This window comes from Lutjanus erythropterus, chromosome 17 (assembly GCF_056507025.1).
Source record: "Lutjanus erythropterus isolate fLutEry1 chromosome 17, fLutEry1.hap2, whole genome shotgun sequence".
NCBI lineage: Eukaryota > Metazoa > Chordata > Actinopteri > Lutjaniformes > Lutjanidae > Lutjanus > Lutjanus erythropterus.
In genome coordinates this window covers 20,113,918-20,141,781 of record NC_139333.1, presented here as the reverse complement: position 1 = coordinate 20,141,781, position 27,864 = coordinate 20,113,918, and the positions used below count along the sequence as shown (strand labels likewise).

Here is a 27,864-nt window from a genome sequence, read left to right as displayed (position 1 = left end):
GCCCCCTGTTACCACTTAGCCCTATTTGGCTGGCCTCACTCACACTCATAATTAAGACCCCCTACTGTGAATATAAATGGCCCCTCAATCAATAGTGATAGAGAGAAATAAAGAGACAGAGACGTGAAGACCATGGGCATATCTCAGGGGCAAACATGATAGCATTATGAAAGGAGCAGCTTGAAAGCGGCTTTTACTCTGACAAGGGAGCTAACGTTGTAATTGTCCCTCGGGGGACCAGAAGCTCTTGTTATTAGAAAACAATTTCTCCCTCCAGGCCTCTTCTTCTTCAGCCTGAGGGCACCACTGACTGCACGTTTCACTCCTCCGTCCTGTTATCCAGCCACAATCTCGTGTGCGATGAATAAATGATGCTAAAAAGTTGGAAAGTTGTGGTTCTCTGCTCTCTCTCAGATTTCAAAGTGGTAATCAGTAGATCAGGTTCCACAAAAATGTTTCTTTATACTGTGTTTGAATCCTAGTTACAGTATGTCTAAAACTGTGACTGTATAGTAGTATTTAAGGAGAAGTATTGCAGTAAACAGCCTGGTTGAGAAATGAGTGAAACTGTACTGCTGTCTTTTGTCAGTGTCTTTCTGTCTTCCTTTGTTCTGGTTGCACCTTTATGTAATTTACACTGTCCTGCGCTAAACATATATCATTTCAAATATTTACCTCATTCCCTGGCTAATTTCAAAGGTTTATTTCCTAAAATGAATCCCCTTTGTCAAATCCATTGATCCCTGCAAATCTAGAGCAACATTACTGTTTGTATAATAAATTGACCTGTAATGTAGATTAAGTTAAGGGGGGGAGAAAAGAACGAAGAGGAGGGAAAAAAAAAAGTGAAAAATGCCCATTAACATTTTGCCTTGTGAGTTTGTGTGGTTAATTTAAAACATTTAAGGCTGGAAATGAGCTTCTCCATCAAATGTCCCACTTCCATTTACATTTCTTGCATACAAGTCAATTTGTGGCTGCCCCACACCATAAATCATTGCCACCGGAATGCTGTGTCGGTACCTCTAGACATTACCCTGGCGCATGGTACTTAAAAAAAGCAATTTAGAACTCCATTTGCTCAAAAAACAGTGTGCTTTCAGCAGACTCACACTTCTCCCAGCAAAATGAAGATTAAACAGCATTGCCTAAAAGAGTTTTATTGTGTATGAATGTCTTGCAATTGTTCTAGTTGTGTCTTTTCTTCTTTTGTGTGATGTATGTGTGTAGAAATCAGTTGAATAAACATATATTAGCGTGTTATTTCTGCAACTCGAGTCATTTTCTTACATAAATCAAGATATTTTAGCATTTTATTAAGGGATACAATTAATTAATATTTTAATTATCCATTTTCTGCTGATTTTTCTTTCTCAATTGATAATTAATTTGTCATTTTGTCAATAAAATATGAGAAAATAGTGAGAGATGCCTATACTGTAGCAAATTTTGTCTGACCACCAGAGCCAAACCCAAAGACATTTTAAAAATGTCTGTGATTTCAGCTTCTCGAATGTGAATATTTTATTTTTTTCACATTTGAGAATGTCACCTGGAGCTTTGGAGAACACTGATCAACATTTTTCACCATTTTCTGACATTTTACAGACCAAACAACTAAGCTTTTCTCACTAATTGAGAAAATAATAGTCAAATTACAGGATAATGAAAACAATCGTTAGCTGCATCCCTAGTTTACTGTCAGCTTACTGTGAACAGCTGCAAATTCCTTTAATTTGAAAAGCTGGAACAAGGGATTGACCGATATATTTTTTTTTCAGGGCTGATACCAATACTGATTATTAGTTATCAAGGAGACTGATAACCAATAGTTGGAAAATTGGAACCTGACCAATATAATCATCCCAATACTGGCCTATCACAGCTATATCATTCTATGTCAGTGTTGTCAGATGTTGTCAGATATATGCCGATACAAAAACTTGAACATAATGCAGATTTTCATTTTTTTGATTTTTGTAAACAGCATTTATGTCTATCTGACCCATTTTTTAATAGTGTTTTTTATGTATAGTTCTTTAAAAAAGAGAGAGTTTACTGTTTCAGTTCCCTGATGTCATTTTAGACAATAAAGTTCATTGTTAAATTAGAAAATATCCTGCCTCCATTAATATATCTTTGTAACAAGTGTCTGATAAATACATTTGTGGGATCACTGTGTGTTTATGTAAATAAATATTCTATATTCTGAATAAAGAATATCATCCGATATATATTGATATCACCATTTTTTTACTCCCTAATATCAGTATTACCATTGGCCCCAAAATTCCAGTATCAGTATGACTAGTAAAAATTAAATCTTAACTATTTTCTTCTACTTTATACTTCAACGCAGCTACAAAGACAAATATTGTACTTTTGACTCCACAAGGCTAAATTTATTTTATAACACTATTTAATTACAGTTTCAAATTACTGACATAAAATATAGAGCTGTGGGTAGGACACTGAGCGAGACCACAGAGAGGGAGCTGCATCAGAGCCAAAGAAGAGTTTTTTTTAATTGAATTTATTTTATCGAGAAACTTTTTTTTTAAAATAATGATTCGGTGGATAATCATTCGACCACTAGCTGGAATTAGTGAAGTTTTGCTTGAAAAATGCCTGAAACAACTGATTTTTGTCAATAATCAACTAATCGTCTCAATTCTGAAAGTATTTGTGAAATAGGACAAATAAATTATTACATTTATACGAGATGACAACATTGCTTTTGTGATTTTGGTATCTTTTTCATCCTCTGTGTTACTGACCTGCCTCCTCACCCTGCAGCACTGAGGCACCCTGGCAGAGAGAAAGTAGAAATAAACCCACAGGTCTGTTTACTGTGCTTCCATTCACCATCAATAATGGCCTGATAAAAGAGATGCTATCTGACCAACCAGAAAGCAGTGGTCAGTAAAATAGGTACAATATTGTGTCACGTATCAGGAAATAATTGATGACCCCCTTCACAGGGATCTCAAACAGGGCATTGGGAAATCATTTTCAATCTATGGCTTAGCAGATGAAACAAATGCTCCCGGCTTGCTTTGTCAATTCTCACTCCTTAGGGTCAAACAAACAGCTTTTCCAGGGCCAGCTCAAAGGCTAGTGTACGGGCAGCCAAGCTTAAAATGTCCCTTGTCCTCCACAAAATGATACAACGGAGCATTTCATATACCAACAGTTTGTTATTTGTCATTGACAAAGTTATAATAAGAGGGGCCTTCATATTCATTGACCAGGTGACCCTTACACTCCCAAAGCCTCCAGCTTCAGACGCACAGACTCCCTGGTCCATGTCTCCTCTGTGATCTCATTAATGTCCCGGCCAACTGTTTATTAAGACACGAAGGAGGAAGGACGGAAAAAAGAAAAACAAGAGGACAAATATAAAAAGGAGAAGGCTTGTGGTCAACATGATATCATTAGCTTTGCATGTATTGTATTATGCACATATTACATGGGGCATATGCACAAATAACTTTTATATAACCTGCAAACATACATTCATACAATGGTGGAATGTAACTAAATACATGTACTCAAGTACTGTACTTAATTTTGCAGTGCCTTTACTTTAGTAAACACATTTTATGCTCATTTAAGCTTCTATTACCGTACAAATTAGGGTTTTGTGCATTTTCCTTATCTGATAGTTGAGAACATCAGCAATCAATTAATCATTAATAATCAAAGATACAAAAGACACTTTTTCTCATTTTTTTCCCAACTTTTTTTTCTTGTTTTTTCTTATTTTTTCCTCATTTTAAGTTCAGGTTGCCTTGTTCAACAAATGGTTCCATCAGACAAACCAATGTCAAATGAGGTGCAATTTCTTCAGTCTCTAGACTATCGATTAATTAACAATTATTACATTTTTAAGCAATCATAATGGCAATTAATGATTAATCATTAACATCCTTGGAGCAAATACTTTTATTTGCCAAGTAACTAGCTACTTGTACTTAGTCAGAGTATGAATAAAAACAAATATATCAACTAATAAATTGATACCTGTGAGTATATAAACCAATTAAAATTAGCTTCATCTTTAGCAGGTGCAACATTAGTGATGCTTACACATTAATGCACCAATAATAATATTTAAATTATAAATGTTACTCAGAAATGGACCATTCTGCATAATGAGTACTTCTCCTTTTGGTACTTTATATTTTTGATGCTAAAACATATGTACTTTTGCTGTAGTAAGTAGTTTTACTTTCACCACTGCATGTACATACAACTGAATGATTAAGCGATTAATTAGTATTTGGTCAACAGAAAATTGATCTGCAATTATTCTGATAACTGATAAAACCATGAAATGCCACGCTTACTGTCTGGTGCTTCAGTTTTTATTACAAATATGAGTGTACAAGTATGAGTCTTTTATAATAATAAACTGAATATCTGAGTTTTGTACTGGTTGGACTAAAGAAGACATCTGAAAATGAAAGCTGTGAGAAACTCGACACTGCTCTTTTTCATATTTTCTTTCTTATTATTATCATTGTCAAATAGTATATATGTTTATTGCAGTTCTGCATGTGGCCCGCCAAGCATATGTTGAAAAAAGCAGCTAAAATGTGACAGCACTCTGGTAAGGCCAGTTAGTGTTTTAATGGTCTGTTTTTGTTTTTAGCACGACTGTGCTTGTTGTCTACTCAGCAACTCCTTGACTGATTAGTTTAGCTTCAGTGCTACCAGGGGCCAGACAATGGAAGCTATGGAGGGAATATTCACACAGCCAACACAAAGCGTGCAGCTACAGTACTGCTCTGCTGCTGTGCCAATAGCTAATGAATCAATAAATTAAAATATTTACAATTATTTGTTGATGGAGGTTGCTGTAATTATTTGTTGATGGAGTGTGTCTAAAAGCACAAATCAAAAATGATGTTTTAAATTAATCTAAATAGATACAGAGCTGACACGTTGCTCTGCTTTATTTTTACATCGTTATCGATGTGAAAATCACAACCGCCTTAATTGATTGACACTGAATTTTAAAATTGGATCTGAAATTTGTGTGACAGGGAGTGAGTCATTAGTTGGTACTTCAAAAACAAGTGATAATATAAAGGAAGACAAATATAATCCATCCAAAACAGCACCAACAGGCAGTTAACTACATTCAGTCCCTGTTTCTAATCACAAGCTGAGAAAATACCTCTGACAAACTTTTCAAACACATCTCCTGCTGTGGTGCAGAATTCCTCCTCCACTGCTCAGAGAACGCTCCCCATTTCTCCAGCTGGCTTGTCACTGGCCGTGGGGTGGAATTGACCGGCCACGCGCATGGGAGCCCCACATCTTACACACTTCTGTGTCCACGGGCCTCCTGCTCGCCTCTGTGAAACCAACAGTTTATTCTCTACCAGCAGGGCTAGGAGCACGCTCTGGAGGGGGCGCATTGTACGGCATTACCAAGACAATGGGGCCATATGGGGAACAGAAGGATCTCCCGCTCGCCTTTTCAGCACACAACAAACGGTGCAGCATATTATGCGTGGCAGCGGTCACTTTAGGGTTACAGTTTTTAGCATAACAACTGATGAAAAAGGGAAAGTCATTTTATTCCCATTTAAGGCTATTATTGGCACGACGTAAGGGGGTGAGATTTATGGGTTTTGAACAAAGCCCCTCTCGGTCAACATACTGACGAAGGCTCGGGGAGAGATAATGGTACCACATCATGTTCATCAAATCAACATCATGTCAAAGGCGGCTGCTCTGTTGATTTGTGTATGTTGACTCCTGGGCCACGTGACGCCTGATTTTTTCTTTCTTTCTACTTCTTTAAATGTACATTTGGTATACAATAAACGCCTAAAATACAGTGGCAACCTCGTGTGTCCAGGTTAAATTTATCACTATAAGTGGATAATTATCATAGCTGATTTCTTTTTTCCTTTCTATGTATTTCTCATGCAGTAGCTAATTGACATTTGTGTATTCATTTCATGAATATAAAGTAAAAAACAGACAGCTTCACTATGCATGGAATTTTTTATTTAAAGTTGGCTGTTTCAAATGCTTTTTCAAATTACTCTACAAATTACTTTGCTGAACTCTGTAGAATTCAAATACATGATAACACAGTACAGTTATAGTACCGTAGATAAAAGACTACAACTACCCATGTTTCACTGCTGCATCTCATTGGCTTACTTTTGTAAGTTTTATAAGTGGACAGTTTATATCGATTTTAAAGGGGGGGAATCACAGATTACAGATATGGTGGCTGATATAGTGGTTTTTAGAGCTGGAATGAAAATAAACCTTTACTCAGTGGATTGTACACTGATTCTGCACAGATATGCAAAGGTACTTAAAGGGACAGGTCACTCCAAGATCAAAAATACATATTTTTCCTCTTACCTTGACTGCTATCTATCTAGATCATTTTGGTGAGAGAGGCTGAGTTTTAGAGATATCGGCTGTGGAAATGTTGCATAAAATGGAACTAAATGGCACTCAGCTTGTGGTGCAAAAAAATACATTTGAAAAAAACTCAACAGCAGTGTTAAGTAGAAATGAAATAATTCTGGCAGATTTTACCATAGAAATAAAATAGTTCTTACATGAGACTGCTCACAACAAGATCTGTGCATTATACTGAGGAATTTTTAAAATGCATTTTATAGCCCCTCTGAGCATCACAATCGAGTGCTATTTAGGCCTGTTATATTCGAGAGAAGGCCCTGAATTTTGGGGTGAACTGTCTCTTTAAAAGGCTGCTTTCTTAGACAAATAACTTTATTGAACTATTACAGGATATTTAAGCAAAAAATGGCCGACCATTTAAATAACACAAAAACAGAAATTAAATAAATTGCAAAATTAACGTCAGTATTGTTCAATATCTGTCAATTGCTTATTATTTTAATACTGTCAGTCAATTGGGAGCAGGTAGTAAAACAAGAACCATAGCTTGTCAGCGTAAACTCGTTTTCAGCATTATATGTTCATGTGCATAACAGAAGACATTTATACCGATACCAATATATCTGTGACAGGTTCAATTCAGGCCCATATCGGCCGATAATACTGGCCAATTGATACATCGGCCAGGCGCTATTGATTATTATAAACAAATGATTTAAACAGCATTTTTAGCGGAATTATTCTGTCCCAAACTTTATGCTCCATATAAGTGGTTGATCGCTGTTTCCACTATAACCCGAGCAACAAAACACACGTTTGTGTCAATTTATCTCTTCGACAAATCCAAGAGACACAAAATGTGAGCAAACACAAACGAGGCGGCCGTGACGTCACGTGCAGGGTGCTGCAAAAATGATGCAATTGTAAAATGTCTGAACATCTTGTGTGTTGATTGGAGCATCGCAGATCTTGTGATGGTAGACTGCAGATCCAATCCATTCCCGGTGTATGGCATCTTCACACACAGTCAGCAAAGCAGGAAAAATCATATGGTGAAGTGTTGCTTGATCTACGACAAGTGCATCAATGCCAAGAGACTCTTTTTTTTTCTCTCTCTCTCTCTTCTGAGAGGATGCTTTAAATATCCTCTTCAGTGAGCGGCTGGATTCTCCTGAGATTGTGTGAAAACTTTAATGAATTCAACTGAAGATGTTAAGTCATTTTCATTTATTCCAAACAGTAACCTGTGCTTGTCTTTTGGTTTTTAAAGAAAATTTAAATTTTGCAAAAGGTATGCACTTGAAATTATTACTGGTACCTATGGTATCAATAATTATTGGCCTATCTGCATGTAATGAATTGACTATCCTCATAATCTGCCTCATAATGGATTTAGGACACCAAAGGGTCCTCTAAAGAAGATGAGAGCCTATTGATCCACAAGATAAATGCTCTTTAGGATGTTAATAGTCTAATTTGCTTTAATGATTTCTCCTAGCACTTCCCCAGTCAAGGACAGGATAATATACACTTAAAAAGGCATTCCAAGCAGAAGCACAGCAACTAGACGCTTCCTGCATAAAAATGTAGGGCATTTGAGTCGAATGTTTGAAATTGATGATCAACCCCGCCATTAGTTTGTCTTTATTTGCTTCCTTCCGAGGTAATTATCATGGATTAATGCTTTTCTGGAGTGTCATGCGAAATAACATTAGCGGTATCCATTCCCAGAATAACCTGCCCAGGTCTAATAAGCAGAATAATAATGCTTTGAGGTTTTTCTTTCATGTGGCACTAAAGCGCACATTGAACACATGGTCTGCGGGACGGCTGGTTGATGCATTATTTAATTAATTAGCTGTCAATTATCAAACACAAATTATACTAAAGATGTTAGTGACATGTTTTGTAATTGTTAATTATTTGTGTGAGGGGATAACACCTTTAACAGCTCTTTAGTTAAGCTAATTTTAAATATTTAACCAAGTTCATTTGAATGTTTCTTTTTTTATTTCAACATATTCTGGTTACATCTGTTTGGAAATCTTTGCTCCATGCTATAAGTGACATTTTAGGATTTTTGTCCATGGTGCCGGAGCAAATTTTAATCTCAGACAAAGGCAGTGTAGTATGACACACCAGAGACAAGATGAGCTATTGCTTTAGCAGTTTCAGGCATAAATGACATTGACTTCTGGGAGATGGAACTCTTTAACATGCTCTGCACCAACTGAGTCACATCTGCCGTTGACAAACAGCTAAGGAGTAACCTGAGTCTATGTTCTCTTTACTGGCAATTTTTACATTTTATCATTGAAGTCAATGAGCCAATCTGCAATTTACGCCGTGGAGAGCGGGATGAGTGTATTCAGAACCCGGTCACACACCCAATCTCCTACTAAAGAGCAGCGATAATGTAATAATGCCTCACTGATGTGCCAGGCAGTAATGGTGCTGAACATCTCCCATTCATCCAACACTACCTGATCATTGCTTTAACGGAATAATACATTACGGCTGGAAATAGCTGTAAACCTCCAACTTTATCTTGGGAATGTGCACTCTTTTTTACCTCAGGAAACGTTCCTGTCCCTCGGTAATAAAAGGCAGAGCTATCAGGATGAAATGAAAAAGAGATTGAAACCCCTCTGTCTCTGACAGGCAATGTAGAGATACACAGAGTATGGCCTTCTTCTTATTTTGTAGCCTACAGGCTGTTTGTATTATTATGAAAATAGGTATTATGATCTTACGCTTCCTCCCAGAAGAAAATGAAACGCTGGAGATGTCCGCTTTTTTTTCCCCCCTTATGACTGTAAAGTAGGTCTGATTGACCGTTACTTCACTCTGTTTCTTAGCCCTGTCAATTCTTCCTGCCTTGACAAATGACACTTAGCCGTCTGTCAATAATGGCCCACGTAAATGTGCTTAAATGGGCCAGGGCACACCAATGTTATGGCTGTTCATCCTATTTAAATTACTTTCTGCCTTACATAATTACAGAAACCTGGTATAAGAGGGTGGTTCAAGCACAGAGGCAGAGTAATGTATAGAGGTGAAGGCAGAGATGCATACAGTGGAAGGCCACATTACTTAAGCATATAGAAACACAAATGACACACTGAACAAAGCTTAGAGTGATAATTGAGAAAAGACAGAGGCGCAAGAAGGTGACATCAGCCATTAACCTTATATCAGGCCATTTTGTAAATCAATGTCACTCACATTTAATAACAAGTGTAATCAAAGGAATTATGCAAATTTAATTTGATGCCTCTTGCATTATGCAAATCTCAGCCAAATATAATGAATCCTGACACCTGACCAGTGCAGTATACAGCATGGGTGGCTTTCATTGTTAAGGACTGACTGCTGACAGTATTTGGGGGAAAAGACTGAGGTGAAATGCACTGCAGATCATCAATTATATTATTGCTGCTGACTATAATGAGTCACCGATGTGTGTTTCTGTTTTGTGTTCGGCATTTGGTTGCTGTAATAAAGACATTTAGATTGCTATGATTCCATATCCAAGCTACACTGGATGTTATTAAAAGGTCTTTGTGTAAATTTGTCTAGCGATTCAGATTATGTTTCTGTAATGGATTGAACACAGTGAAATGCGAGAATGAAAACAAATGTCTGCCGCAGAAGCAATTTTCTGTGTATTGTATTAGTGACCAACATGTCTGCATGACCCACCGACTCTGACAACAACCCCACAGACACACACCGTTACAAGTGGTTCATAATAACAAGGGGACTCCTCGCCATCGGATGCAGTCAGCTGGTTCACTACAACCAAATGTTACGGAGTAAAACAGCATGTCATGCTGCCATTTGACATGGTGAAATAAGATTAGATGAGATCCATTTCAAAGTGCAGAGGCTGGCCTATTCCAGCATACAGCACAATCTGCAATATACAAATACCAAGCAAGAGGAGGCGTACTGAGGCATGAACGTTGACACACTTTCAGAATAATCCTGCTGTCTGCTTGTGAAGGATGCTGCAGCGTTTTTGATATTTATCCTCCTGTCAACTGGGAGTCAGCATTGCATATTAAAATATTTATACATTTAGTTACTGCACTGCTTTAATTTATTCATCCTGTTAAGACAGCTGCTGATAATCAGTCAGATATTCAGTGATAAAATAATGGTCTACATTTATTAAATAAATATGCCTGAATGTTGAATGAATAGATTAAGATTCATTGGTATATTCTGGATCAATGAATTGATCGAGAGTAAGACCAATAATAGAAATGAAATTATTAATTGATTAATATATGAGTTGATCAGCATAAAAAAGTAAGTGGTGATACTCTGCACCTATTTAACAATATATGCCTTCAAAAAACATTAAAAAATCCAATGTTTTCTTTCTTTAAAACAAAATATAATGTGTGCTTATGTAGGCTTGAACCAACCACTGTCACTCAAAAATATCATGACATCCAATCATCAATCAATCTTCAACTTTTAGTGGCACAGAGCTACAATTTATTAGTCAGCTAGCAAGTAACTGAATGGTACATTAAGCCACAGCCACTTTTTAACAATCAAATAAAATTCCTCTAAATGTTATGTCCTACCTGCCTATACTGTTTCACTCGCAAAATTACATCACAATACAGAAGCTAGATACTCTTGAAATGCTGTTTAATTTGAGCTTTACTCACCAACATTTCTGATAATCATTCAGTCATGTTGAATGCACGAATGTCAAAAATGATCTGGTTCCAGCTACTCAAATGTGACTATTTTATGTTTTTCTTAGTAAACAGTGACAAAAAACTACATATCCTTGGTGCTTTAGATTGTAGTTTGGCTACAACACGCAATTTAAATCAGTCAACTTGGGCTTTGAGGAACTGCTAATGGTAATTTTTTTTTTTACAAATTTTGGACATTTTACAAATCATGTTATCAACCACAACAATAGCTGACTATGTACAGTATTCTATAGTACACAGACAAATTAGAGATCAAGCGGTGTGGCTTAATCTGCACCAAAAGGACATTTTACCAACTACAGGTACTGGTCAAATATGGCTCCAATAGTGGCCAATGGCTGTGCAGCCTCTACTAGTCATGCGTGGATGTACATCACTGTTTTGCGTGTAGGGAAAATATTGGCTAAAAACAATAAAAATGGCTCCCACCTTGAATTTTTATGTATAGTTTGATATTCAGCTCCAGATTCGGTTAAACAGTTTCTGATAAAATCAAAGATTGTTCCAACAGTATCAACATTTTTCAGTCAATTAATCAGCTACCAGCTTTTTCCTGCTCCAAAATTTTGTTATTGCACTGACGTCATTAGTGGCAGCACTAATTAATAAATAAAAAAGAAACAGTTTCAACTTAAGTAATTATCATTTTAGATAAAAGCACTAATCATGGCTTATTTTACTCAAGAGCATTTTTACACTGTCAGTTGTTTCTCTCAGAGGCTCTACAGCAGGATTTGTGTGCCTCAGATGGTGTGTGTTACTAAGTCCTTTAGTGTGCACCACTCTAGGAGTAAAATGAGCTTCGATCTGTCCCAGAGGTAGCCCATCAAGAGGTGGGGAGGTTAGTTGGTCGTCACGGCCATCTAGACCCTGGCCTGTGAAAGCCTGCCAGAATCAATGCTAATTATGCTGCCATCTGCGAGGTGCCTGTGCTAGGTTGACACCTGTTCACTTCCAAGTGACGCACAGAAACTTCAATCAAGCCGGGAAACAAGACGCTAACACTGCTGAGAAGGGAAATGATTGGTAAAAGTATTGACAGTGATGATAACAACTGGAGGAGATATAGTTGTCATGCCTGAAGCTGGCTGGACAACATGTGAAACCGGAGGTGGCAAAACTACACACAATCTTTACTCAAACAGAAGTACAGATACTTTTGTAAAAAAAAAAAATACTCTGGTAAAAGTAGAAGAACTGATTCAACTTCTTTACTCAAGTAAAAGTGACAAAGTACAGGCTCTAAAATGTTTTAAAGTAGCCCTCAGAGGGACACTTCTACCAGCCGTTTCTGTGCAAATCTAAGAGAACGTCAACTTTTCTCCAGGTCGAGTCTCCCTCTCATCTGTTTCATCTTATTACATCTTTACATTGTTTTCGTTTTACATTGTTTTTGTTGTGTTATATCTTGTATGTTGTTTTTTCGTCTTGTTGTGTATGTTTTTTCTTCTTGTTACATCTTGTGTATCATTTGTCATGTCTTTTAGGTTGTTTTTGTTTTTTTACGTCTTCTGTGTCTTTTATATCAGTTTTGTCTTTTGACATTGTTTGTCGTTCTCATTTTGTTACTTCTTGTTATGTTTTCGTCTTTTTACATCTTTTATGTCATTTTCATCTTGTTATGTCTTGTGCAATGTTTTTGTTTTGTTATGTCTTTTGTCTTTTGTGATACACACTGACGGAAACACCAAGGAATCGTCCTTTCTATGTGTTATTGCCCCTTCCATTTTGGTTGTAATTGGTCTTGATGGGGGAGACACAGTGAGTGATGAATAAAAACAATCAGTAATTCAAATCAACTCAAATGCATTAAAACTAAAATAATCTTGTTTTGAAAATTCAAGGGGTGGAAACATATTTTATATATTAAAATGTAGGGAGTAAAAGTAGATATTGCAGAGAAAAATAACACTCAAGTGAAGTACAGATAATTAAAAAATCTACTAAAGAATTTATACTGCGTTACTTCCCATCTCTGCGTGAAATCTTGGTGTTAAAGATTCTAGCTCAAATAAAATGTAGTCTAAAACATCTTTCCAGCGTTTCTGAGATGCTATATACAGTACATCCCTGCTGAAAATGTCTAATTGACCCTTCCACTCTGTCAGCACAGTCGTTTCTCTCCTGGAATCCCAACTCAGCCTATGTGTGTGATAAATGTCCCTGGGCTATAGCAACACTGTCCCTTTCCAGATAATTTATCATGCAAAGACAATCAGTCAGAGGGCTTGATTAATATTTTCTGGGGGATCTTTTCAACTTTGGAGGCTGATCTAGCCAGCCACATTAGGCAGAGTGTTTGCAAGAGGAAACCAATAAACTAGGTTTGGCTGTTTGCTCACTGAGACCGGGGGCCTGTCAATTCTTTGCCCCTTGAAAGAGATCTGCCATTAAGGTGACATGAGAAACAAATGAGGCCAATTTCTCCTCCAATGTCCCATCTGATATGTCAATAAAGGCCCAGCAGCCGCAGGATGCTCCGAGATGGATTTTTCCTTGCAGCTAGACAATCAGTGGAATACATCTAACTTTCCTCCGATAGGTGAATCACTCAGACAAAACCAATGGACTAGCGTTAAGTAGCAACTGCAGATCTGGTTTCAGACAAATGTATGAATGAGATTTACTTCTGAGGGTTTTGTTTTCCATCTTACAAGATAAGATAAGCCAGGCAATGCATTTGAATTATGTTTGTCTTTTGCTGGGTGTAAAACTGGAGCTTGACCAGACATCAACATCTCCCTCACAGCGAGGTGATTTCATCTGTGCAGGTATTTTTGTTCAGTCATAGCTCGTATCAGGCTCAAGCTGTATATATAGGAGGTTGATAAAAAAAAAAAATGCATTCCTATCTGGCAGAGGCAGCTTCTCTTCATGGCACGTGGCAGGTGTCACAGCTGACTGATATTAGAAGCTACATTTCATGTCATTGAAACAAAAATTAGTTAAGTAATGTGATAAACAAGTACTTGTTTCAGTCATTTTCAAAGCAAAAATGTCAAAAAATTTGCTGCTTCTCTTTGTCATTTATGAGAGTAAATAAAGAAAAAGAGAAGATTACTCACTAATTAATATTTCCAGATTTCCTCTGTTTATACAAGAAATTTAAAGAGCACACTAGTTTCTGAAAAAGGAGGATGGACTTTTTTTTCATTATTTCCTATGTTTTATGAACATTGCAGCCCTAGCCACTAAGAAATAAAACAATTTGTACAGGGGCAAGGAAATTTGACTTTGGGCAAGTAGATTTCTGACCCACTCAACTGGGCAAGGGAAAAAAAACATTAACACTGAATGCTGAATAATAATTAGCTGCAGTCTTCCTTTTATTGTACAAGAAAAAAATCGGATTAGGACAGAAAAAGAAAATGTTAACCTCAAGAGGGAACAAAATGACTGTACAGCCAATATATCTTGCTAAAATAGCTGGCAAATTAACAATGTAAATGGTGGTCTTTTACCCAGCCTCAGTCCAGGACTGACAAACTAGAAATTAGAATAGATCACAATTAGAAACAACATTACAGACCCACGTGTGATTGCGATACTTATATGTAGAATTATAGCCTCATCTGCCGAGCTGCAGCATCGATAGGCATTCATTAAGTATGCAGCTCATAAAGTCAAATGTTTTTCAATAAATATCATGGGAACGAGGCTCGAGATACTCCACATTCAGAGACTTACAATGGCAGCATATGTTGAGGTGGATTGAGTCCTCAGGCTCCAATCTGGCTCTCTCTCCCTCGGACTTAGAAGATAAATTATGTGGGCTATTTTTCCATTATGTTAATCAAAACACTCGCCATATGCATTACTATTATTAGATTGGTAACAGAAGACATCCTGTTTTCAATGTGAAATTGTGAGACTGAGCCTTAATTGATCACAACACACAGTTTTAGGATAGTCAAAGATAATTCAACAGCTGGCCTTGTTTATATCTCTTGTTAACACGTTATATATGTTTTATGGGGTGTCAATTGATGTTGTTTCATATTACAGCAGCAGCCTATTTACAAGGATGCCTCAGTGTGTAATGAGAAGCATAAATGACAAATAAGGTAATCTAACTTGATTTTTGAAACAACAACACAATATCCATTCCACGTGCTTTTCCAGAGACGTTTATGTGCTATTGTTGCGAGTGGAGGATGTGGTTTATGTGACTTTAAGTAAAACAAACAAAACAAGCGCCGCGGTTCTGGCACTTAAAAGGGTCTGAGAATGCGTGCTGGCCCACCTGAGCTGGGCTAATTGTTTTCGAGATACACATAAGGTCTCCGGCACCATCTTTAAATTCCAAGGTTGCACTTACAGGCTGCTGGACGTCCTTGACTGGAGCCAGACGCCGGTCTAGAGAGGGCCGTTTGGCCAACAATGTCATTGTTATGGCCTTTGTCATCTCAATTAGCAGGCGGGTGCTAAAACACAGAGCTCTAAATGGTGGCATCAGTGTTAACCTGGGACACAACACACTGCCCATAAACCCCAGCACTTATGCCTACTGCTGACCGTGCTGTTTGTCTCTCATTACCTTCCGGCTGCAAAACGGGGCCCAGAGGTTACACTAATGACCCACTCTTTCACAAAGTTACTGCAACTACTCTTGTTGTCAGATGGAAGTATGAAATGAAACAAATAAGTTACACAAGCCCGACTCAGCTAGATCTGTCAGCAGAGGTTGGGGAATAACAAAGCACAAATACTTCTGTTAAACCTACTACAAGGAGTTTTTAACTGCTTATGAAACCATCTCGATTTGATACTGATACCTCTGTATGACCTACGTAAAACAAACAAGACCATAAGCAAGATGTGGTTGATGTTAATGCCTGCCACCAGGTCTGATTCTCTGTGAAATGAGATGAAACAAGCCTGTGTTTACATTTTCACAGCCAAAGTTACAGTGAGTAGTACATTAGCCAGCTAAAAGCAGCAGGAGGAGAGTTTTCTTTAGATAATTTTATTTTTGATGTTATATTTTGTGGTTACGGCAAAGGAAACACCACTGCCTTTGTCCACAGGGGCATCCAAAATAAAAAAAAAATATATGAAAGTTCCTTATAGTGGCTTTAAGTAGATTTTTCAGGCCTGCCTGTCAGGGGATTTTCAGACCTAAAAAGAACGGCTTGATTCAAAGAACCCTGACATCCAGCTTCTGCTGTGGCTGTATAAAAGATTTTGGGAGTCTTGTGGAGATGCCAGAATTTGGAAAAAGAAAAAAATATATAAAACCTTAAAAATGATGTGCTTTCTCATGTTGATCATGATTTTCAAGTTCTGTTGCTGACACTGAAAACTGATTTGCACATCAAGCTCATTGTTTATGCTTTCTTTTTTAATTTTGAAGTTAGACTCTGTTCATAGTCCTCCAGTTATATTAATATGACGTGAGGTTCACTCACCTTTGCACAGAACAAGATGGTACAAATGTCCTTTTAATGTTAAACTTTTTCATTTTCACTTGAGTAAATAGGTTTAATCAGTACTTCTACTTCTACTTCAGTCTTTTTTTTACACAAGTATCCATACTTCCACTTGAGTGAAGAATGGGTGCTCTTTTGCCATCTCTGCAGCATGAACGCTCTTTGAGTTAGGTGGTACAGTGAGCCTCTGAGAAGAAGGAAAGTCAGTTTATCATTAAGAGTGTGTTTCCGCCGTCAGAAACAGTAGCTGATTAAATTAGGCCCATTTTAAGGTCAATGTATTTCTTTAATCAGTTGTCCCTTTTGATCATCCCCAGGAACAGTGCTCCTCAAACTCAGTCCTTGGTAATTGGTCCTCCTTACTGGCTCACTGTCTGCACTCATATGCTCATGGTTTAATGTTTCCAACATTTTCGGCACAGGCAGAGCACATAATGCTGTGCATGTTTAACAGTCATTTCCATAAGTAAGTGCAATTTCTGTACAGTTTGTTCCTGTGTAATGAAGTGAAATCTTGTTTGTATTCCCCCTATTTCACAAGGAAACCCACTCAAGCAGCTACACGGGAATTAAAGCGGCTAAAAATTAAAAACCGGCACTATCTTTAACTGAATGTCACATTATTAGGAAATAAAATCAACGACTTGCATACTAAGTAGTTCTGTTTTTGTTATTTCTGATTTTATATTCGGCGAGAGCTTTTTTCCCCCTCATTGTTATTGTCTGAGTCTATAAGTGACCTTAACAAGAAAAAATGCAAATGATGTGCGAGAGAAAATGGCTAACATTTATTTATCCTCGCTGTTCTCTTGTCTTGTTGGTGTCATTAGAACAGTTCGCTGCGTCCCATTCTCTCCCATTATCTCTGCTATCAACGCAGCACAGCAAGATTCCAGCAGGGCTATAAATACTTCCCCTGGACCACATACGGCTAGCACATCATCTCCCAGACACAGCTTAATGATGGAAAAAAAAATCTAATGTCTTTTTGCCCCCTTTCTTCCTCACATTCTCACAAAACCATGAAAAAAAGTCAGCCAGCTTGCAGAAGTTACACATACATTTGGCTGAAAAAATACATTTGCACCTAAGTATCGCCGACGTCTTAGAAGGTGTGAGAGGAAATGATAGATGTCTGTCTGATCATCCACTGGCGCAGGTTTTTGTTGATTGCACCAGGGTCACTGACGCTGGCTCCACAGATCCATTAGAGCGAGAATGCAAAAAGGACACTTTATCTGAATTCATTATAAATGGATCTATATCTTATGTTTAGGGCCAAGGACACGATTTGTATCACAATGCAAATATCTATCATTAAATGTTGACAGTTCATTTTTCCTGGCAAAGAAAGAAAAATGTTTTCTGTGCTGCACTCTTTCTGTGCTGTTCTTTTCCTGATAAGGCGCCACCAAAGTAGTTGAAGCCGATTTGTTGTCCAAATTGAATGGTTTGTCATAATTTCATAAGGGGGAAGTATCCGGTTTCATGATTTGCATGTATTGTAACATTACAGGTAGATAGTATGATAAATATCCTAAAATATAACTTAAACATATAGCACACCATACTGCCTGTATGCATGTTATAATATTGGAAAAAACAATATCAAGAATCTGTCCGGATTTTACTCAGATATAACCAACAGTTGTTAAATTAATAAATTGCAAATATAATACATAACCAAGACAGAGTGGTGTAAAAATGCAGGCCTCAACAATAAGGACTGCCCACTTGCCAGGGCCATGTAAAATGGTGAAAGGTGGTAAAAAAGTGATAAAAAAAAAAAATTAAACTATTAAACTATCTTGATTATCAATTATTCATTTAAGTAATTTAATGCAAAAATCGCAGAAAATGCTGTTTTCAGCCTCTGAAATGTGGCGATTTCCTGTTTTTGTCAGTTAATTATCATATTAAACTGAATATCTTTACTTTTGGACGGACAAAACAAGATATTTATAGATTTACAGAACTGATTTCAGGCAAGTAGGTTACTGACCTACTTACCTGGGCAAGTGGTGAAAAAAATGAAACTAGTCACCTATTTTCATTATCAATTAATCATTCAAGTAATTTTTCATGCAAGAATAGTAAAAAAAAAATACCGTATTCATTCTTAGAAATACAGAGATTTCTCACTTTTCTATCCTTGGATTTTGGACTGAAAAAAATAAGACATTTAAAGACATCACTGTGGACTTTTTTTCTGATATTTTATACATGTTGCAGCCCTATATTAAACATGACAAGTTTAGTCTTTGTTGTTATTTGATAACTGCTAATAAATGAGCCAATCTGTACAGGGGTAAGTAAAAATTGACTTTGGGCAATTAGATATCTGACTCACTTGCACAACCAGGAATGAACATTTATGCACTTAAGAAACTTTGCCTTCTAAATTAAACTAACATAGCACAATCCCTGCCTGCTACTTGCATATTCCCATCTAATCAACAGTGTCCAATCTCTCCTTCATACAAACTGACACATCATCATTTTCGTGCGCTCTCAAACTTGTAGGCACTTTGTCCGATGCAGTGGAGTTGAATTGCTGAGCACATGGCTGGGCATGTCAGTCAAAGAGCAAAAGGAGCATCCCGTTGTGTCGCTATCTAAATAATGGCTATAAAGCGTAGCTAACGGTGTCCTCTGAAACGTGCTCAGGTGGAAAGAACTAGACAAACAGAGACAGCCACCGCAGTGCTCCCTGACACAGAGGACAAAGTGAGGGCCTCATTTCCTCCCTCTAATCAGTGTTTACATCCACCCCAGTGCCAATGGCTGGTGACTGAGCAAGACGTGTATCAATCACCAAAGGCAACATGGCTGGGGAGGACATACTGATACACAAACTCACACTCAAACAGACACACACCAGCAGCCTGGCACCAGGGGAAAGCAACACGCTCTCATCTTAACCTCTTCCTCTTCTATTGTGTCCTCTCCCTCTCTCTCTAATGGGTGCAGAGAAATTACAGCTAATTAAGGATGTAAATGGTGGCGGAGAGTGACTTCTAATTCTGCATTAAATTGTCTCTTACCTCAGCAGAAAAATTTATCAGAGGAGGCAATGTCAACTTTTACTGGGCTGGGTTATTTGCATTTCTGCATGCATTAATTCTGAGATGTGCAGTGCCTACAGAGCCGAACAGAGGGCATGAACTGCAACCGGTAGGCTTCACAGTGGTTGTTATTGCCCTTTTTTCTAGCTAGGGAAGCTCTTTTCACAAAATAATTGCTGTACAAGGCGCACTAGGACAGCATGCAGAGAAATGCATGTGCCAAGTCTGTAAACTGCTGTCACTTACTTCACTTCACAGATGTTTACAAGGTCAAAGCACGGCCATAAAGACTGAATATATGCAGGAAACACAGCTCGATGCGAGGAGCAGGACCGCGGGTTAGGTGTTGTAGCTCAGCGCATTAATTATCTTTGCGGCCATTCTTGAGGTGATAGCAGCAGATTTGAGGCGCGGCCAACAGAAGCGGTCTACACGGACCGCAAAGTCAGAGGGCACGCCAGCAAACATGTGGTAGGTGCCAAGCTGCAGGGTCTGAGAGCTGGGCACCAGGGACCAGAATGATTAGAGATTTATTACAGCTTTTCTGCAAAGTCATGCAGTCGGCCATATGTATCAATGACACAGAGCATCTACACTACTGTTCAAAAGCCAAAAAAGCAGAAAAGAGGTCTACGCTATATTAAATGGTCTTCCATGCTTTTTGGCTGTAGAAAGACCTCTTTACAAATAGAAAAAGACAAAGATACCTCTGAGACAGTTAAATAGAATATAAGAAATAACTATTCATCATGAAGGAATGTTCTGTTCTGTTATGTTTGTTTTTGCAAATTACTTAAAAGTGTAGTCTGTGGATGTCAACTTTGTGCTCAGCGGACAGCTTAATGGTCTGAGCAAGCTAGCTGCTGAGTGCTAATCATAGTTATACAACGTTTCCATGCAAATTAACTCCTGAAGTTTGATTTCTTCTTCATAAATACAGCATGTCTATCCAACAAATTTACATACAGTAGCAACACACACATATATCGATTTCTAGCAGAGCGGGGTTCTGTACAACAACAAAGCTAATGCTAGCTGAGCAAGCTCTGCAGTATAAACTTAAAAAAAAAGCTACATGAAAAAAGTTTGTGGCATCTGACCTTACAACTCTCCTTAATTAGTTGGCTTCAAATGAGGTTTAGTGTTCACGCAGTTTGACTGTCCCTCAGTATGTCAACATTAGTCCAACATCAGCCTGCAAGCCAGACAATAGGTTATCTAACAAGAATCTGTAAAACAGCGTAAAACACGGCAAAACTTACAGCTTCCCAATTTGGGTCTCGATCCGTCCATGAGCATGTTACTCTCTTTTACTGGCCCTCGTAGCTTGTCAAAATGATAAAAAGGATATGAACATAGCAGTTATTTTAGCTGGAATTAACAGGTGTGTTGTGTTTTCTTAAAACTGGAAAACTGGAACAAGATCACAGAATATCAGATTAACATACCATGGACTGAAAAATCACAGTTTAAATCTCTAATCTAACCACTGAGTAGACTGCAGAGGGCCCAAAGAAAAATGGTTCCCAAAATATTTAGAGCCCAGCTGCACGGCTGTGGTTCAATAATGATCTCGGATCAGAAAACAAATTCAAAGTCAAAGGGTACCTGGAGAAAAAAGGGTGCAACAGTATTCTCCCTTGTCAGGCAACACTATGATGGCATCAACTGAATGAAAGTTTTCATCATTTAATTACCCTTTGGGGCCAAAACTATTTCAAATGTAAACACGTTTGGTGTCTAAATTATACTGTTTTCATCCATGTTAAAATAGCCATTTTTAAAGGAATGAACATCGTACATGTATAACAGGTGAGTCTGAACTTTTGAATGGCAGCTTATATTTAACACCCAAGCACAAATATAGCCGTACTGCAAACCGGCAACAATACCTGAATTCTAACAGATAAAACACTCCTTGGCTATGACCTCACAGAGGCCCATAGATTGTGTTTGCTTGGCCATTGATTGACCCCAGAGTGAAGGACCTCATCATTCTCTCAGCTGTTCCTACGTTTCATCCAGCTCAATCCATTTACATTTAAGCACAGCTCTGCTCGGCCTAATTAGTTCCATGGCTCCATTAGTCTACATTGTGGTCAATCCATTCATCACTTTGCATGTTAGTTAAAAGCCCATTTCTCTGATCCTGTCACTGTTCTCTGCCTATTACTGTTCTTTTTTTCTAGAGAGGAGAGTGAAGGGGATTATGGGTAACTAATTACCAAGAAGATGACATCACAAAAGGCCCAAGATTACTAGCGACTTGTGGATACTAAAATTCAAGCCTGATAAACGGTATATTTTATTTAATTTCCACATGACTGGACCGAAAGGGATATGCATTTTGTCCGATAAAGAAATTGAAGGTGTTTAAATAATACAAGTAAAAAAACGAGGCTTCATATATATTTAACAGGGGACAAAAATAAATAAAACAGCAGAATAGAAAGCTAGGTGGAGAGAATAAGAACGACAGAGAGAAAGAGAGGCGGTAATGATCCCTGCATTGAGAGACTTGGCTCACCCACTGGCATACTGGCTCGTATGGTCCACTGGCTCCAAACTTGCTGAGGTCTAAAACTCGCATTACGCCTCAAAAAAAGAGGCAGGCAACCAGGACCTCAACACACTGAAGCTAATTAATTCTCAGACATAATGAGACATTATCATGTTTGATGTACAGTTCACATACTCTCAGGGTGCTCTCTGCTATCAGGACACAAACAGTTTGCGAAAACTTGCTCTGACAAAATGGAAACAATCAGGCGGCGATGACAAGACTCATTTAGCAGATGAAGTTGTCATGTCAAACAATGTGAAAGTGACCTCAGCTTAGACTTGAGGATTTATTTTTTGTTAATTTGCTGTTGTTTTATAAACGGGGGAACCCACGTCAAGACAATTATGAGATGGGACCCATCAGATCCAATATAAATCCATGACTGATACAGATTCTGTTGTCTGATGCTTTTAGAAATATGTAATTATTGGGTCTGCACAATTCATCAAAATATTATCAAAATCTCAAGTAAATATCCAAATCGCAGAAGCTGCATTCTTTTGATAAAGGAGCGCTGCAGAGACTCCCTTGACTACATATACCATATCATACAATATGTTTTTTTTTTTACCATATCATGCAGCCCTAGTAATAATGCAATTTTAAGCTCATAACCAAAATTCTGCAGCACAAATTAATTAATAAGTAATCAGGGATATCATTTCATTTCATTAAAAAATAAAGACATAACATGCGATTATGTGACAAAATTCAAATCTTTTTTTTATCTGGTGTAACTGGGGTTAAGGGGTGTGGTCATCTACTGAGAAAAGGAGGAGCAGCTTCACACTGAAATGGGAATAGCTGGTCCACTTTAAATGTCGATCCACCTTACGTAAGCCTTGATCAAAGTTGAAGCTTATTTCAGACCTCCTTCAGCAGCATTCAAGACGGAAGCTCGGCTTGGATCGTACATCTCTACAGACAGACTGTAGGATGTACTCATCAACAAATAGCCTAATAAATGAAAATTAGCTGACTGCATGCTCACTAACAGGTACGTTAGAGCAAACTTTATCAATATAATCAATATTTTGGTACTGACCAATCATGAACCATTGCTAATTTAGTACCAGTTACTGACAAACATTCCTTTTAGTAATTAAACATTTCTAAAAAGAGATGAGCCAACTGAGGGAGCTAGTAACTGCTGATTAACTCAACATGTCCTTAGTCTGGAGATATTTTAGTCTCAAAACACAGAAAAAAATAAAATACACTAAAGAAATTACAGCAAGACAGCAACTTGTAATGTATCAATTGAGATATGAGCCAATATATGAGAGAGTAGCAATAACGGCAGATATCCAAATTCAGGTATGAGAATCAGATTGTAACTGAAAAGAAGTGGAACGTGCATCTCTACAGACAGGCAGAGAATCCTGCAGTTCTACATTTACATCCCTTGTGTGTCTGCAGCTCTGCTGTTTCCTTGGTTGATTATATCCCATTGAGTATTCACTTTACCACTGCCAGGTCACCACCACTTTACATCCACTATCTGCTGAAGACAAGTGCAGCGAGGATGATTCTCAGGATGATTCAATGTCTGGTACAGTCCCTGAAAGCGGAACTCATTTCCAGGCCGAGCTACCTCAGAGTCCCAGCAGGGAGACATGAAGCAATCTCAGGCCCGTGATGCCCTCCCACAGTACCCGCTGCCCTTTCACTCCCACATCCTTCGCTTTTATCGGGAATCTATTTTCCCTCTCCCCCCCGTAAGGTAACTCCATCTGAAATTTTACATCTCCCCTCTCTGTCTCTCCCTCTCTGGTTTCCTCTTCCCATGATGGATGAGCCCCACACTCTGGGGTGTCTCAGCCTGTCCATCATGCCCCGCGATTAGGAATTAAAAATTGCAAACGTTTCACAATAGCCACCCCCATTTTTCTCCAACTCCCCCCTCCCTATGCTCCGCCACAACCCCGCCTCTCACCCAACCACACCTGCCACACCACCATAACCAAAAGCCTCCTCGCCACCATCGACGCCACATCGCCATGCAGCCTAACACACTAGTATCCCCAACTCAGATGCACCAAACACCTACATTCATCTAAGTGGGAAAAAAAAACATAATTTATTTTGTACTTCCCAGATAATTTACTTTTTTTCTTTCCTTTCTACAGGAATTCTCCATTTCCCTATAAAATGAAAATTCATCTAGAATTACATCTTATGTCATCATTATGTTTATTAAGCGTGGATGATGTATATGAACAGCGCTGGCTTGCCGCTGAGTGCTTAATGATGCATAAGATTAAGCCGAGGCTCTCAGCTGCGCTGTGACTCCCCTCTGGTACCCATACTGCCGAGGCATGCTGGGAGTACAAGCTCCAAACGGCCATCAGGTGAAAGGAACTAACATCTCTCTTTTTGTCTGTGTGTGAGTGAGACTGAATGTGTGTGTGTGTGTACCGCTGAAATGGAGTGTGTTTCTTCCAGCACACATGTAAAAGCTGTAGAGGAATGGCGCGCTATCACCGTGCTTTATCGTATCTGTCCACCTATATTAGAAATAACTTGCTTTTCGCCTTGCTCACTGTGCTCCGATCATGCTGTTTTCTCCTTCTTCTGCTCCTCTATCCATCCCTGGACCCCCTTCTCTCTGTGTCCTTCCTCCCTTCATTTCTCTTCTCCCCTTCTCTCTGCCACACCGCTGTTTTGCCGCAGCAGTCTATGACAAAAACATTATCCTTCTGCTGCTAAACAATCCAATAAACCTCTCCACAGGGAGGAAGTTAACCTCTTGTCTGTTCGACTGATGCCTTCCAGACCACGTGACGGCTGCCACAGTAAATTCAAATCATTAGTCTCCTTGCCCCCCATCAGAGAAAAAAACTTCTATTAGTAATGGAGACCTCGTAAGAGACCTTCCGCGGAGAGCACTGCCTTCCCAATTCCCAGTGGAGAAATCCCGCGCAAAAAACTAATTCTACTTTTAATAATCTGTCATCAAGACCAGAGGCAGTCATAAATTATGTGGGGAGCATGTGCGAGAGCGAGCCACAAGAGGGAAATCAGGGTAGAAAATCAAAGCCCAAGTTTGACAAACTTTCCCGAAGATAAATAATAACTTACAAACCGGATTAGTTGTTAAGTCACAGCTGAGCGCACAGTCAAGCCATTCCAATCAGCCAATGCAGATGAAGAATTTATAGGTAGAGCTCATCATTTGTTTTCCCGCTCTCCTCCCTCTTTTTATATGCATCCCACCTTTTCTCATTCCTGTCTCCTTCAAGCTTATTATATTCACGGCCTGTTGTCACACCCTGGGCTGGTTTTATCATTAACTCCTTGTGTGCCGAACCAAGGACTACGTGTAAACTAAAGGCTCTTTTAAAGGCGACAGATTTTTTGTTTTGGGGGAAGGACTAAAGCCAAAAGATGATGGGAGTCCCTAAAAACTATTCCTGCGTCACACAGGGCATCGTGTGCCCGATGTTAATTTTCATTGGCTCTTATTAGGCCGTCATTTCACTTTCTGGGTAAACTAGAAAAATCGTAACATAAAAAGTTGTTTATTAACCTAATCTTTGCTTTAACGCCAAACTTAATTGTTACGTCAACCAGAGATGATTTTTTGTTTTTTGTTATCATCAATTTACATAGATACACTACTGCAGAGCTGCAATCGCAACTAGACTTCCCTGCAGATTATAAGATTACTTTTATCTCACTGTAGATGAATTCTCAAATTGACCATTCATTATTATACTCAAAAATATAACCAAATAGTGGTAAAATAGGGCTGCAACTAATGATTATTTTCATTATTGATTCATCTGTTGACTATTTTCTCAATCAATCTATTAGTTGTTCGGTCTATAAAATATCAGAATAATAATAAAATTAATAAATAAATGTCGAGCAGTGTTTTCCAAGGCCCAAGATGACGTCCTTTAATGTCTTGTTTTGTCCACAACACAAATACATTCAGTTTACTGTCATAAAGGATAAAAAACAGGAAATATTCACATTCAAGATGCTGGAAACATAAAATTTTGACTTTATTTTCTTAAAAGATGACTCAAACCAATTAATCGATTATCAAAATAGTTGGTGATTACTTTAATAATTGTTAATAATCAATAAATCATGCAGCGCTAGTAAAATATATTGACAAGAGGGACTAAATGAGTCTATATTCTGGTATGAGTGCAGTACTTTGACCTAGCTCATAAGACATCAAACATCAAACAAACTTAACTCAATATACATGTATTATTCAGTATTGTTTGCGTAATTTTCCAAGCCTTAGAAATAAAACTTGCCTATATTTTGCCACTCAGTCCAGCTTTTTTCATGTACGCAGAGCAAGAGCCGGTCATGGAGCTCGCAGAAGCATCCACTGCTACGTCCTTCAAAACCACATCCATCCTGATGAAATACCAAGTTTTTACTGAGTCCCAAAAGATGACAGAGGAAGGAATGCATGGCTTGTGTCAAAAAGTAAATACAAGGGAACACTGGAGTTCCCTCACCAACTGCACCATTAAGGGGCCTCCAGACCTTAATTGACCTCTAAAACAAAGGAAATCATCATGGGAGAGGTAAGGTGAGGGAGAAAGACACGTTTGAAACATGACCGGAGCGCTTTGAGGGAGTGCGAGGGAGAAGGCTATCAGCCGCAAGGGTCTGCTCTTTGTTCCTGTGTCAATATCTCTGTAAACTATCGACATGCATCATAATCGTTCCCTTCTATCAAGTGCAGACTAAAGAACAATCTCCATTAGGTGACAGCGCCCCGGCAGGTTGATAAATGCTCCCTGACGAAAGGGAAGGAATTGCGTAAAATAAAGAGGCATGTTCCAACAAGTCTTGTCAAAATGGTATTGATTTAATCATCTGCAGAAATACACATTCTTGGTTAGTGTAGCGTGCAGCGGAGATGGCAGCAGCAGCAGAAGCTGGGATACGCTTTACAGTTGTTGACGCGGAGACGCTCTCCCTCATTGGCTTTGCAGGTGATGAAACACACGCTGAGCCGCGCTCTAATTTTTTTCCCTCTCTCCCTCTTTCCCTCTTCAATCAGATGTTATTCTAAGAAAGTGTCTGCAAATCTCCTTTTCTATTTTTATTTAGGAGCAACAAATATAACTTAATGCGAGTGGGCGAGTCTATATGTAACGCGCCGCTATGGCCAGCCTTCTCATTGGCCTCTCAGCAGAGTGCAGAGGCGATAGATAACAATAGCCCTCCATCATCTAGACACGCCAATGGTATTCCAGTGGCTGGAGTGAGCTGGCCAGAGGTCTGGGAGTGTTTATTTAACATCAGGGTGTTGGAGAGTGTGTCTCACCTTGGGACAAATGGATCCCCTCTCCTTCCTCCTCTGGCAGCCTCAGAGTAAACACCATGGCAGAAAACTGGAGGTCTCATTGCTCTGAAGTACAAGTTCATCAGGCAGGTGGGAAGGTTCATCACTGTAGTCTCACTGCAGGACAGACCCCCTATAAAACATGAATCCTGTCTGTAAAAACACTAGATATTGTAACGATTAATCAATTATTAATCTGTTAAATCAATCACCCACTATTTTGATAATAGAATAGTCTTTTTTTTATATAAAAAATGTCTGACTTCTATGATTCCAGCTTCTCAAATATGAATATCTTCTGCTTTCTTTACTCCTTTACGACAGTTAACTGAATATCTTTGAGTTGTGG

General features: G+C 38.5%; 1 long non-coding RNA gene across 1 annotated transcript in view; it reads right to left on the bottom strand.

Annotated features, from left to right (window-relative positions):
- The window catches only part of LOC146312134 (uncharacterized), a 78,492-nt gene extending 50,848 nt beyond the window's left edge, over positions 1-27,644 (bottom strand). Inside the window, exon 1 of the long non-coding RNA XR_014772240.1 lies at positions 27,498-27,644. This is a non-coding gene — a long non-coding RNA (uncharacterized LOC146312134). The remainder of the gene's footprint in view (positions 1-27,497) is intronic.
- Positions 27,645-27,864: the final 220 nt, after the last annotated feature.